Source organism: Diceros bicornis, chromosome X, assembly GCF_020826845.1.
Source record: "Diceros bicornis minor isolate mBicDic1 chromosome X, mDicBic1.mat.cur, whole genome shotgun sequence".
In the NCBI taxonomy this organism is placed as follows: domain Eukaryota; kingdom Metazoa; phylum Chordata; class Mammalia; order Perissodactyla; family Rhinocerotidae; genus Diceros; species Diceros bicornis.
This window is the reverse complement of record NC_080781.1, coordinates 4,964,502-4,977,097: the sequence shown is the minus strand read 5'-3', so window position 1 is coordinate 4,977,097 and position 12,596 is coordinate 4,964,502.

The following is a 12,596-nucleotide window of genomic DNA, read 5'->3' as shown; positions in this document are numbered from 1 at the left end:
AGAAGATTAAGGTGAAGAAGTGGAGACCATGAATGGAGAAGACCCTTGAGTCTTTTGTCTTTGTTGCAGTTTGGTGTGGACTGAACCGTTCAAAGTGGGTAGAAAGAGGAGCAGACACTTCTAAGCTCCAGATGGTTAAGAGTGCTGTAAAGTAACCTTAGCTTTATCCTAAAGGTAGTGAGGACCCATCAGATGTGGACAGCATTGAAATTTCTCTTTCAAGAAATGAGAACTTAGGGCCGGCCCCGTGGCTTAGCTGTTAAGTGCGCTCGCTCCGCTGCTGGCGGCCCGGGTTCGGATCCCGGGTGCGCACCGACGCACCGCTTCTCCGGCCATGCTGCGGCCGCGTCCCACATACAGCAACTAGAAGGATGTGCAACTACGACATACAACTATCTACTGGGGCTTTGGGGGAAAAGAAAAAAAGGAGGAGGATTGGCAATAGATGTTAGCTCAGAGCCGGTCTTCCTCAGCAAAAAAAAAGAGGAGGATTAGCATGGATGTTAGCTCAGGGCTGATCTTCCTCACAAAAAAAAAAAAAGAAATGAGAACTTAGAGAGAAAGGGAAGGAGAGAACAGGCTGAGAGGCTGGCCAGTTGGAGGGGAATCATTGAGCAAAGAACTCCTCATGAGTTGTATCGGCATTTTCCCCCTAAAGTCCACTTAATCCCACAAATCTAACTCAGCCTCGTAACTAAAGGTCTCTTGGATCACTGATTTCTCTAGCTCTTCAGATCCCACTCATCAGAAGAGATGTTTGTTTACAGCTCTGCCAAGGAAGCAGCCATGTGCTTGCCGGTTTAAGCTCCCCCAAAATATTTCTGATCCCAAATCTTGCTTCCTGCACCGAACAGAGCTCATTCCTGCTCTCCGTGGCTCTGCACAAAGTTCTCTGGTGACATTGTCAAATATGTCCCTTAATCCCCATGTAAAAATGTAAATGCCCCTAAGAACGTGACTCCCCTCTTAATCTCCTTAATCAGATCGCTTCCTCCTCATTTTTAGCTGAGAACTGCTTATAAGAGGGAATCAAATTTTGATGCAGGGAGAGAAGAGGAGGGTTAAGAGTGAAGGGGTTTGAATAAGAAGCTCAGCAGGAGAGGAAGTAGGTTTGAGTGGGTACTTCATGGGACGTTGGAGAGGTTGACGGTAGCAGGAGGCCAGGAGGAAAGGACGGATAGGAAATGGGGTACCACAAGGTCATAGGAAGGGGATGACTGTGGGCTTCCATGATCTCCCTGATCTCGCTCCTGTTATTTCATTATTGGGTGCAAGAGGTGAATGGGCACACAGGGGCTCAGCAAAGCTCCCACCGTGGGCAACACAAACGCAGCAAGATCAGGTTGGGAGAGCAACATGCCCCAAACTCTCCAGGAAAGAGTGTGCAGGGAGGCACATCACCATGATCTTTTCTTTTTTTTTTTTTTTTGGAGCCCTTTCGTGGAGCTGCCTCCCCAGGGCAGCGTGTCCCTCTGTGTCCAGTCCTGCAGCAGCAGACATTCAGCTGGCTCTTCTCAATGATGGGCGTAGATTAGGTCAGGGCCTCCTGGCCAAAACCACTTCCTAGAGCATGATCCAAGCTCTGGGATGGCACAGATGCCCACATCTGGGGGTCTGAAATGAGAGTGATGCTGTGCTGGGCCAGTTTTCCTGGAGGAGTAGAGATGGGGCTATTTCTGCAGCCCTAGTGCATAAAAACCTCTGTCTCCAGATGGATGCCCACAGTGGGGGTGCAGCAGGGAGCACAGATGATCAGCACCCTGAGATTCCCTCCATGCTGAGTGTTCAGCCTTTTTTGGATAAAATATTAAAATGGCAGATGTCTGTGTGATGTTCTATGCTGTGTCTCACCTCCTCTCCTTACCTATGATGTTCAGAGGGGGCGAGCTCACAGAAAGAGACCTATATATGCTTTTTAGGATTGGAATGGCTTGTCTTCCTAATCATAGCCCAAACCAGAGAGTGGCTTGGAGAAAATGTAGAAAAGAAACATCATTCTGTGCCATTTTTTCCACTTACTAGACTCAGAATTTTTCAGGAAGAATGCCAGTATTATACCCCCAAAGTATATACTTAGCCACAGCAGCACCCATGGAGATAAAGTGTTTGCTCTGACCACTGATTGTTAGGCATTATTTCAAGAAAGTCTTGTTCCAAAATAAACCTATAAAGACCAGATTAATTCTCAAATAAGCCTTGGTGAGGGCTGACTCAAATCGGCCATCCTTAAAAATATATCTATTGTGAAATATTGAAAAGAAAACCTTCCTGCATTAGAAAAGAAGGACAAATCAGAGCAAAGAACCACATTCATCCCAATGGGATATAGAGCTCTGAGTTAAACATAGGATTTTTTTCTCCTTTAAGTGTATGACTTTTTCCCTAACGTTGCCTTATTTTTAGTTCATTATAAATCCATCGTAACATGAAATTACTAAATAAGATGTATTAATTTCCACTCAACCGTAATGGAATAGTTTTAACAACTATATTGGTTTATTTTTCAATTTTGAATATTTTCCCTACCCATTGAACAGTAGTCATGAGAAGAACCTTCTCTCCTTTAAAACCTTCTATTTTGTTGAAATAAGTCAACTGTTACAAGCAAGAGATGTCAAAACTAATATCTTCCTTTAATCTCCTCTCAAAAATGCACATACCTAATTTTAACCTAATTTTAACTGTGTTTAAAAGGTGATCTTAAACACTGTGAAAATAAAAAGAAGCCCCTACGTGTTCACTCTTGGGTCCTCTGAGGGTGATTTATACAGCAAATTGGAATCCTTCTTCTATGTATTGCCGACATAAGTCACACACCCCAGATGGATCCTTCCCTGCTGTTTCGTGTAAATATCTACTGTGCTCATCTGGGCCAACAGACTCTTTGCACACCAGCACGTCGAGCTCAAACAGGGAAAAGGCACTCAGACAAAATCAGAAGGAAAAGGAGAAAATAGAACCTAAAGTAAAAAGAGGGAAAAAAATATCTCCTTCGGTACGTTTCAATCAAAATAGCTTAGAGAACATTGAATGTGGCTATCTATATATGCAATCTAATTGTTTTGAATTAAAGAAAAACATTACTATGGCTATATACCATCCCTCTGATAAAATTAAAATTCTCCATCAGGTTTGTTCCTGTAGCTCTTCATCTTCGTTAATAGTATTTTTCACAGACTGTGTGCATATAGCCTTAAAAAGTGAATCATATCCTCACAGAATGTTCTGTGCCCTATACCTGTGACTTTTTGAATATGAATATGTTAGACATACTCTTCAAGTCCTCTCTCTCTGTCTGGTATTGAATTTGAGAAGAAAAAAAGGTGGATTTGAAGGAAGGAATTGCCCTTTCAATTTCAAGTGGTTGTGTAAACATATGTCTGTCCCATTTCCTGTATGGAACCAACCCAAAAAAGAGAATAAGAAACAAAGAAATGGGGCCTGGCCCTGTGGTGTAGTGGTCAAGTCCAGCGCACCCTACTTCAGCGTCCAGTGTTTGCAGGTTCGGATCCCGGGTGCGGACCTATACTAGTGATCAAGCCATGCTGTGGCTGCAACCCACATACAAAATAGAGGAAGATGCGCACAGATGTTAACTCAGGACCACTCTTCCTCAAGCAGAAATAGAGGAAAATTGGCAACAGATGTTAGCTCAGGGCCAATCTCCCTCACCAAAAAAAAAAGCGAGAAACAAATGTTATCTTTGATGAAACTAGGGATCCCCTAGGACCCTGGGTCACAATACATGCAGAAAGATGGCCAAGATGCATGAGAAATCAGATGAAGGTGATGGGGGACATGAGGAGAAGGCATTTTTTTCTGTGTGACTCTGGCAGAGATGGCCAAGCTTAGAGCTGTCCAAAGTGAGGAGCATCCATTCCAAGGAAAATCAGTGACTCTTTGCTTGGAAGAGGGAGGTCCAGACCTATGGGCTGGTCTTGGAAGCCTCCTTACCTCATGCTTCGTCATGGCACAGGATAGGGGGAAGAGTCAAGAAAAAAGCCAACAGGCCATCTTTGCCCAAAGCAGATTGTTGGTTTGGCAAAGTGGAGGAGAAATCAAGAGGGGTCACATAGCCACGCAACTACTAATCTTCACCTGGTGAAGATAAAGTCAAGGTAAAATAAGCACATTGAAACATTCAGTGTGAGCCCAGACCATTTGCTGTTAGCCTGGAGAAGCCTTGCCCCCAGTCCTGGCACAATTAAGAAACCCTGAGAGATAACAGCCTGAAACTCAAGCTGCCCACCACTTTAGCTCATTCTTCCGCCCATTCCCCCAGATTTTGCTCAAGTACCTGGTCCCCATAGACATCTCCTCTTTCAAATATGAGAAACAATACCACTTAAAAGAGTGGTAGCCAGCCAGGGACCTTTAAAAAGATGCTGCAAGGAAAAAAAAAAGAACAGAACGTGGTCAATGAAGACACTACCGGAAAGATTATACCACAGAGCAGCCAAAAACCTGAACAAAGAGAGGTCCAAGAAATCAAAGCAATTAGAGAGAATATTGTTTCTCTGCAACGAGAATTTAAAGAAGAGATATAAGGCTTTAAGGAGAATTTAAAGAAGAGATATAAGGCTTTAAGGGGGAACTGATAATACATTAGATGGGAATGAAAAGTGACTCAGCAGAGCCTCAGAAATAAATGAGGATGCAAAGTATGAGAGAGAGAGAGACAGAGAGACAGAGGGACAGAGAGAAGTGATAGAGCACTTGCATAACTGGTGCCCTGCTGAAGTTAAAAATGAATGGAACAGAAAAAACATATTCGAAGATAGAATTCAAGGTAAAATTCCTGAAATACTGGGAAATTTGAATCTGCTGACAGAAACACAACACTGAAACCCAAGGCTGTGTTTATATAGATTGGGTAGTAAAGAAATATCCTAGTAAATTACTGGTATTTTAAGTTATGGAAAGACCCCCATGGATATTCAGAAAAAAATCTAGGAAGCTAAGATTTCTCTACGTCAGACATGAAGTGCTAGAAGACAGTAGAGCAATCTATAAAAAGTCCCCAAGAAAAGAAATTGTGTCCCAAGAATGCAACCAAAACTATCCATAAATTTTAAAGGATACAAATAGATATGTCCATACATACACCAGTTCAGGGAATGTATTTTCGTGAAGAAAACAAACAAACTGAGGCTAAATTCTCACTGACCAAGAGAAGCTGTGTCTGAAAGATTCATTGCAAACTCAAAGGATGCATTCAAGTGTACAACTGTGGGTAAACCTGTGGAAATTATGGTTACAGAGAAGAAAATAAATGCCATCCACCATGACAATATATAGATAATGTAACTACTTAAAAAACCATGCCAGCAAATGCAGTGGAAAGTGAAAGTGAGAGGTAGAGAATGCTAATTTTTCTCATTTTTAATTTCACGCTTTCAATAGCTATTGTTTTTAAACTCATAACAAGTAAAAGCAATTTAAGTGTACTTAAGTGTATGGAGGTAACCAGCAGAAAAACTAAAAGTGGAGTGCTTTCAAAATTTTTAAAGGAAAACCCAGTAATTCAAATCGAATATACACCATGCTTATTCATTTCATAAAAATAATTGCAATAAATGGCTAATGATGCCAGTAAACCTAATTTTTGCAGACTATATGTATTACCTCAAAATAAGAATTGTAAAGTATTTTATCCATTTTCAATCAAATATATATCCTGTAGAAAGTTTCAGTAGATTTTATTTCAATACAGTGAAAATCACCAATATTACTCTGGCAAATCCTATACAAAGGTGGAGTCCAAGAATTCTTAGTGACAGCCTCAGAAAAAGTCCCAGACTGAGGAACTTACCGTCTTTTTTGTGGTACAACACATGGGCACAGGGAACACTAAACAATTCTGTAGGGTATAAGCCAAAGTCCAATAAAGAAAGAGGCTCTGTAATAGGAGGTGTGTTTAAACACGGAATGAAGTGCAGAGTTGTGTGGCAGTAACAGGGTGGGGTCAGAAGCAGTCACGTTGGGTGGACATAGAAGGCTCCTTAAAGAAGCCTCTGAGCGAGGTCTCATAAGATGTGAGAACCAGACAGGCAGTGAGGACATATAACATGCTCCAGGGGCCAGGATGGATGAAAACACAGATGTGCGAACGTACAGGGATGCGTCAGAGCCCGTGAGGAAGACCGTCTGTGAGAACAGGGTACTCACTAAGGTGAGAACAGAAGAGAAGGGTGCAGCCAATTTTCACGCCACAAAGTATTTGGACCTTATGTGTTAGGCAAGGAGGATCCTGGGAAGGGTTTTCAGCTTCTAATGGGTAAAATCCAATTATTAGGAAGATGAATCGGCTTATAAGATTCTGGTAACCCAATAATTTTGGCTCACTTCTTCATGTTGCTACTTGAACCTAACTTTAAAGTTCTGGTCAAGTGACATAAGCACACTTGGAAAAGCCGTGGGGTGCTAGAAGGCACGATGACCCAAGTGTCACTTGTGAGAGTGGGAATAAACTAACAGCACTTCTGGGTGTTAGTTCATTGCAGCCCGCTGAAGACCCGGGGGCACGGGCTGCTGAGCATGGAGGACATAAAGGGTGAGGATTTTTTTTTTAATTTATTTAATAGACTTTATTTTTTTTTTAAAGTTTTAGGTTTATAGAAAACTTGAGTGAAAGCACAGAAAGTTTCCCTATACGTCCTCTGTCCTAGTTTCCCTTATTGTTAACATCTTGCATTAGTCTGGTGCATTTGTTACAATCGGTGAGCCAATATTGTTACATTATTATTAACTAAAGGCTGTAGTTTACATTAGGGTTCACTCTTGGTGTTGTACATTCTGTAGGTTTTGACAAATGTATAGTGACATGTATCCAACATTATAGTACCATACAGAATAATTTCACTGCCCTAAAAATCCTCTGTGCTCTGTCTATTCATCCCTACCCTCCCCCTCAATCCCTGGTAATCACTGATATTCTTACTGTCTCCATAGTTTTGCGTTTTTCTAGAATGTCATATAGTTGGAATCACACAGTATGTAGCCTTTTCAGATTGGCTTCTTTTACTTAATAATATGCATTTAAGGTTCTAAGAATTTTTAAAATAAAAGATAAATATTAGATTTAAACCAACAATAAATCAGGAATCATATATGTTTTCCCTAACTTTAAAATGGAGTCACTTGATTTTTCTAATGTTGAACATTAGAGCACTAGTCCTTTAAACAGTATGCATAAATGTGGATATATTTGATATTTAATGCCAGACTCACTTCACACGTGCATTATGTGCATTTTCAAACACGTATTTTTCATGAATTCATTCAACAGTTACCTGTTCATAAAGCCCTTGCTTGAAAGTAGCTTATAAGCATGTTTATTACAAATAGTAGCTCATATATGCCTTTTTATCTGAGGAAGTGAAAAAAGTCGACATGCCAATGAACTCTAATCAGAATCAAAAAATGGTGATGTATCAGGAGGTTTTATGCGTTATATTTTATATGCATTAACATTCAAAGAGTTTTTTATTCTCAATATATTTAATCATGACATTTATCTCAATAGGTTTCAACTGCAAGGTTATATTGTCTTAAGGAAGTTTACATCCTTTAATTCAAACTTTCAAAGTAACGTGCAAGGAACAAAAATGTTATCACCCTTAAATTGAAAATACTTGTGCCCATAAGCATAACCTACTGGAATCCATCAAGAGATCATTACATTTTGATATCTAATAATTTCCTAACCAGAAAAAGGATTTATTCCTTAATAAAATTAAAATACCCTCTATGATAATGGAGAATTAGGCCTGCTGATATAAAAAATGAAAAACCCAGTTGGATGTTGCAGGTTTTCATGAGCAGCAGAGTGTGGACCCATCAGACATGAGCTGTTTCATTTTGTCTCACAGCCCTGGGTCCTGAAATTTGATTTTGAAGATATTAAAAAAAGGAGAGAGACATAGGCCAGTATTGTAATTTTTACAGTTCTACATATATATGTGTGTATTTCTTTTGTATATGTATTTCTTTTGCATAAATTGAAACTATCTATAAGAAATACCCACATGACCCAGTAATAATTAGACCCAAATCTGTAAGAGATATATGTCTTCACATTCTGGGCTGGAAATGACATTCTCTCTCTCCCTCTCTCTCTTTTTTTTTCTATAGATTACATCTCCATGACTTATTTTTATTTTATAGCTGGACATTTGTACCAAAGGCAGAAATGACATTCTTTTCTCTTTTGAATACCTTTCCTAGAAACAGTTGCATTACCTCTTTAGGATATCACTGAAAAATCTCCAAATAGAAATTGGAACTTTTTGTGCAAAAAAAGGTTATGCAGATGAGTCCAGAAAATATTTTCCTTTTGCTTACTGGCTGCATATCACCACTCATATTGCTTGGGGTAGCTCAACTTCAAGTAACATTTCTTTGTATATTCTGGACACAAATACTTGGTCTCAAAGTGTGTGAATTGCCTTTTCATCTATCTTGAAGAGCATTTATTTTTGATGAAGTGCTATTTATGAATGTTTTCTTTGATGTTTAGTGCTAGGTATTTGTCTAGGAAGTCTTTGTCTACCTTTGTTTTCTTCTAGAATCTTCATAGTTTTAGATTTTAAATTTAGGTCAAATCTCAATCTCAATTTAATTTCCGTATAAAGCATGAGGTAGGAAATCAAAGTTTATTTTTATCCATATGGATATCCAGTCGTTCCAATTCCATTTGTTGAAAAAGACTATTCTTTTCCATTGAATTGTCTTGACAGCTTTATTGAAAATCGATGGACTGCTTAAGTGTCAAGTACTTTATTTTAAACATAATTGGCCCTTAAAAAAGAATCAGTCTTAACCCAATGCAGGATTCCTAGCTGGTTGACCTTTTAGAGAGGAGGGTGGAACACATTTAGAAGCTTTAAGAAAGCTCATCGTGAAGTTTGAAGGGGAAAGCTGGTGATGTTCTTTATACCCAGAGATAAATGTCAATTAATCCTGTTTCAGATTGTATTGCCTCAGAAGCCAGTGGGTGGGTGTGAACTTCCACGTCCACCATAGTTGTTTCTTTTTGCCAAGAATGTCAGAGTTGGATGGCATCAGAAAGGTCAGCTTCCAGTTCAAAACCCCGGTAAAGAATGTGAGGAAAAGTGGTTTACAGAGAGACTAAGTGAATCCCCCAGCATCACTCATCAGTTTGTGTCAGAGCCAGGACCACACCCACGCTGAAGAGTAGCATGACCTCATTCCAGTGTCTTCCCGTAATATGTTCCACACATGCTCAGTCCCACAGGTGGCCTGAACAGGGGTGTTTATGCAGCCCGATAAGTCTGGTAGACAAAGGACACTTCTCCTGGAAGCTCCCTATGCATGTTATCAGCATCGTGCAGGATGTGAGAACCTTCAGCACAGAAGCCTGTTTCATTTTGCTTAGCTCAGCGCTTCCAATTGCATTTCATCATGGAACCCTTTTATCAAGCAGCTTGTGTTAACTTACTTTGGGATACACATCGAGAGACGTGGATTGCTAAGATGCTGTGGGGCAGGCGTCATTAGTTTTGTTGTCATTCTCGTCATCTTGCTGGCAAACATTTGCATGAAATATCTGGTAGGTGGTGTTGGTAGCAATGACTCTGAAACTCCTGGTAAGTCTTGGGATTTCCTAAAGATGATTTATTTAGATTCCAGTAGTAAAGAAGGATGAGAGGCAAAGATGGAAATAACCAGTGTTTTGGTGAGGACTGCTAAGCTATCTGACACAATGATAGATAAAAAACAACAACAACAATAAAAATACGTTACCTGATTCAGCATTGAATCCTCCATCCTCCTTAGCATGGGGATGGGGAATTGAAGAGGGGCCAACACACACACACACACACAAAGAAATAGGTCTTAATATTCATTTCAGCTTGGCTTAGAACAGCTTTTCAGAAGCCTGTTCTGAGTCTCCATCATCTCTCCAGCCAATGATTACTGGGAAATTTGAATGAGACTAAATTGCCAACAAAGAATCTAAATGGAGGCTATTGGTTTACTTGATGGCAGTGAAAAGGTTGTCCTCAGAAGGTGGCCAGTAAAATGCCCCATCAAATTCCGCAAATAAATAAGAGAGTTTCTCCCCACCACTGTATTCCCTCAAGTGCAAGTGTCTGGAGGGATATTTTCCTTTAGGACATACTAAATGAAAGTCTGTCATGAGATTGAAAACTGCACTGGTAAGTGAGCATCCATCACCCCCATCACCTCGTGCTCAGTGACAGGCATTGATAGATACAGTTCCCACCCTACCATGGTGTGCCTGGGAGGAACCCACTACCCTGGCAGGACCCCACTACTTCTATCGTGTCCTTTCCACTTGTCATTCTTCAGGTGTCACCCTGCCTCCAAACAACCCTATGGAGCCACCACTGGATGTATGCTATTGTGGGATATCAAAATTGACCACCCTGAAATATGTCTCTTTACCTTGATTATTTTCTCTGATGGACATTTGACCTCCCCCACTAACTGCCTAAAGGAATTTAACTCTGGGTGTGGACAGACTGGCAGGGTCCTCGTGCATTCTTATCAAAGTTTTGTTTACCAACCATTTACATTGGTAAAGGTATCTCCCTCTCTGTACTGGGAAGAGGGGGGAATGGCCTTATCTCTGGAAACTCTTATCAGGGAAATGACTTAAATCTGCATACTCTTGATTACTGAGATTTCTGTCTCCCTCCTCTCTCCCTCCCCACCCCCAACATCCTTCTTTGTCTACCTGAATATGCTATTTAAGGTGAAAAACCTTCACCATTTGTCGAGAAACTCAGTTTCCCTGGTTTCTCCCATGTAAACATGTTATTGAACTTTGTATTATTTTCTCCTGCTAACCTGTCTTTTAATTATTGGGCCAGCCATAAGAACCTTAAGGGAAAGGGTGGAGGGGGATTCTCCCTCTTCCCCAACACTATTATAGGCTGAATTGTGTCCCTCCAAAGTTCCTGTTAAAGCCCTCACCCCCAGGACCTCAGAATGTGACTGTATTTGGAGATAGGGTCTTTAAAGAGGTTATTAAGTGAAAATGAGGTCATTAGGATGGCCCTAATCCAATCTGACCAGTGTCCTTTTAAGAAGAGAAGATGAGGACACAACCACACACAGAGGGACAGCCATGTGAGGACACAGGGAGAAGACGGTGTCTACAAGCCAAGGAGAGAGGCCTCGGGAGAAACCAACCCTGCCAACACCTTGATCTCCGATTTCCAGCCTCCAGAACTGTGAGAAATAAATGTCTGTTGTTTAAGCCACCCAGAGTCTGTAGTTCTTAGTTATGGCAGCCCTAGCAAGCTAATGCAGATGCTTGTGGAATCTTCCCAGTCGTGGGAGGTCTGTACATTTCAGTGTCCTTTCTTACCAATTGCATTAGGTGGCTGGCAGCAGCTAAGTGCCGCTTAGGTCCTGTGATCGTAGAACTAAGCACCATTAACTACCTTGTTGCCATCTTTCTCCAGTAAAGCTTATTTCTCTAGTACCATTCTTTCTGTCTTGAATCAGAACTTTCTTCTTGCATCTCTGCATAGACCAGCTACTCTAGCATCCCTTGTTCTGACTTGATTGTCTTGCCTCCTGGATAAGTTGAAGCCTCTCATTCCAGTCTATAGGGCTCACATGTCTGTAGGATCTTGTGATTACTCTGAGTAATTTGATGAGGGGACAACAAAGCCAGATTTTTGTTATAATTGTGTAGTTACTTTGCCAGTATTTTGAGTCTTCTTGTTTCTGTTGAGGTGTCTTTGCTCAATAATATGTGTTTATGGATTTCACCTTGGACAAAAAGTGAGCTATATATCTTCCTCCTTCAGAAGATATATATAATTTTCCTGCTTTGCAAATTAAGTGTGACAAAGTTCTCTTAGGATTGGCTTGGAGAAATCAGCAAAAATATTAGCTGACACCTGCATGCATGGTTGGTTCTGCAGCAAAGGTTTATTTAGTCAGTTGATGGCAGGCAGCATTTGAGAGGACTTCTGAAACTGGCCTGGTTAGATGTTGGCTCCTGGCCAAAGGTGCATCCCAGTGAAGGAAGCTAAGGTCGGAGACCTTCTTGGAACAGAGGATGTGGGAGCAGGGCTGGGATGGACGATGAGCTAAAGGCAAGTCTGCTGGGAATGATTCTGACATGAGAAACTGTGCAACCTAAACACAGCCTGACACACTCATGCATGGTTGGGGCAACATGGATACCTGAGGGAATGAAGGAAGGGGCTTCCAGAAAACCAATAAAAACATGAAGTCAGCTTCCAGCTGGTGAGCATCAGTAGGATAATCAGATTTCCTGAGGAAAGGCTGGGAAGATTTAGTTATAAAAATCCCAGTTGTGTAGATAGTTTGGGGACAGAGCCCAATCCTAGAGGAGAGAGAATCTCAGGTTTCCTTGTCAGACAGACCAGGGTTTCTCCACCTGGGTGCTACTGACATTTGGACAAGATTACTCTTTGTCGTGGGGGCTGTCTTGTGCATTGTAGGATGTTGAGCAGCATCCCTGGCTTCCAGCCCCTAGATGCCAGTTGCACCCACACCCTGTTGTGGAAAACAAAAATTGTCTCTGTACATTGCCAAATGTCCCTGGGGGGACCATATCATCCACAGTG